This window comes from Hyaena hyaena, unplaced genomic scaffold, assembly GCF_003009895.1.
Source record: "Hyaena hyaena isolate Hyena2069 unplaced genomic scaffold, ASM300989v1 scaffold_40, whole genome shotgun sequence".
Lineage (NCBI taxonomy): Eukaryota > Metazoa > Chordata > Mammalia > Carnivora > Hyaenidae > Hyaena > Hyaena hyaena.
The window spans coordinates 4,245,008-4,247,857 of NW_024080672.1; positions in this window are offsets into that span (position 1 = coordinate 4,245,008).

Sequence of the window (2,850 nt, forward strand, 5' to 3'; positions counted from 1 at the left end):
ACGTAGAACTCAACAAATTGTCACACTCAATAACAAGGTTAAGAAAGAACAAGAGCAAACATTGAAAGAATGTTGTGTGTGTGTGTGTGTGTGTGTACACATGTGCACCCTTGCACATGCACGTAGGGTAAGGAAGACATGTTTGGTGGATATATTTGCCACAGGACAAGTGTCCAGGAGTGGCTTTCTCTCTGTTGATTATATTTTTAGTGAATTACTAATAACCAGGATTCGCAGAGAATAAAAGAACCAGTGAATATTTGGAAATCTCTTTTCTGTTTCCGTGCCCTGTAACCACAGTAACAAGGCTGCGTAGGGTTGTTTAAGAAAGCAAATTATGATTGAATTGTTAATAAATATTGCAGATGGCATAGAAGCGACTGCCACTGAGTAACCCAGTTTTCAGTGTGCAAATGAATAGGTCCTCAAATGTCCTTCTGGGCAAAACCCATTAAGCTCACTCTATATGGTCCCCTTAGCCATGAAGTTATTCATTCTTGACCTCACCAGAGGACGGACTATGCCATATCCGTATCAGGGAAGGGAGAGCCCTCTAGTGGAAAATCATCAGGGCCAACAGTACAGCAGGAAAGAGACAAGGAATCAAAGAAGGAATGTTAAATTTAGTCCCACGAGTTGCCCTGTGCATATAAACATGAGGTGACTTGCCATATCCTCCTGCTGATTTGGAAGATGTTTATCAAAAAATCTTGGCATGTGGAATTGTCAAGAATATATTGAGGCCTGTGCTAAGTAGGTACTCAAATCATTATTCCAAGGACTTTTGATGTTCTTCATAGCCCTCACCTAAAAAGTTTGGGATGGGCAAGGTCAGAGTGTAGGGGATGCATTTTGGTAACAAATTAAAAAATCAAGTTTAAATTAGATGAGATGATCCGGGGCACCTGGGTGGCTCAGTCAGTTGAACATCTGATTTCAACTTAGGTCATGATCTTGTGGTTCATGAGTTCAAGCCCCACATTGAGCTCACTGCCGTCAGCATGTCAGTGCAGAGCCTGCTTCAGATCCTCTGCCCTCTCTCTCCTCCCCACCCCCATGTGAGGTCTCCCAAAAATAAATATTTGGAAAAAAATTAGATACGATGACCCACCCACCCACCCACACCGGGATTATTAGCGATAAGGTTGGTTCATGGGTCCAGCTGCTTCTTTAAACAGCAGAACACACCATTCTAACCCTTGCCTTCCCCAAGGCTATTACCTGAGTTGAGCCGTAACTATCATTATAATTCACTGTGGTATTTATCTTGTAACTAGGAAGAAAGCTACAACACACTTTCTCTCCCTAATCTCTGAAAATAATACATGTCTGAGACTGCAGTGCTAGATTTTTGCAAAAATGTTCATACACTCTTGACTGGGTCATGACATTTCTCTTGGCCTTTTATTTTAGCCACTAACTACTTATAAATAAAATGAGAGGAAATGTTAAAAATCTCAAAACTTTGCAGTTTAAAATGATTTATGGATATTAATGGTTTATATAGATAGACTTTAAAAGCATGTTGTGTGAGAAATTCCCTGCTGTACATGTGCATTAATAATGCATACTAAAAACGTGTATTATGAGGGCTGGGGCCCCTTGCTCAGCTCTGTTATTGACTATCGTCCATGAGCCCTCGCCCCACAAGGGTTCAAAAAACCTGTTTCCGGGCAGCAAGAACCCACCTTTGAAGCTTATGTTCTTCAAAGCCCGCAGAAGATTCTTCACCAGGGCAGTGAGGCAGCCAGTGAAAATATGCCCTCAGCACGTTTTAGCTAAAACCACAATTGCCCTTGTTTCTAGTCTGTGACACTGGACAGTCTCTGACCATATAGTCAACAAAGGTGGATTGTCCTTTTCTGAACAGAAAATGGCTAGAGTGAGGATTTATAAATCCTGTGTCTACTTCGGGGACCATTTTAAGTTCTCTTATCTTCCTTGCAGCCTGATAAATATGGCCACTTCTGGACACTTGGTGGCCATCCTCTCTGTGGGACTTAACACCATATGTTTATGATGTAGGGGCTTAATTCCATGCATGTGTCCCCTGTCTCCTTGGCATGCCCACGTGCCCTTGGAAGCAAGGCCAGTGAACTCTACATCCTGGGTCTAGTTCCCTCGCTCATTCATTCATCTGGTAGTCACCGCGCCTACCTGTGGCCAGGTCCTGTTATACCTTCTCGGAAGTAATTTGTGAACAAAGCGAACAAGATCTTTTTCCTGACAGAGTCCTCTGGAGGTGGTGAGCCGTAAACTCGTAACCGCAAATGGAAATTTTCCACGAAGAAAGCCAAATACAAGTTTATGTAAGGTGATAGAAGTTAGCAGAGGAAAAGGGAATATGGTACCCTGAGAGAGAACACTGGGTAACCTTGTTTAGACAGGGGGGTCAGAAAAGGCCTCGGAAGTGGTGATATTTATGCTGAAAACCAAAGACACATGGTATCCCCCGAAAAGCAAGAGCTAAGAAGTATTTGTGGCTTTGAGAAACGTTTCACTAGGTCTCGGCTCACATAGTATGAACCTTCTAACTGTGTTTCCTACGGGCTCTATCTCCCAGCACTACTCAACCCCTCCCTTCATTTGCCACCAACCTACAATATGTTCTTTCGAGTGCTCCCTGGCTCTGCAAGCCCATGGAGACCCCAGCCATATCAGCTCGCACTAAAATGGGAGTGTTAAAAAAACAAGATTCAGTGGAGTAAATGTCAAAGATCTTATTTTATTCAGTGATTCATGAATCGGGCAGCATCCCATCCAGCAGAGAAAAAAGAGCCCCAAGAAGCTGTATACATTGAAAGACTTTTACAGGCAGAAAGGAGTGGACACAGGAAGTTATCCTGGCAA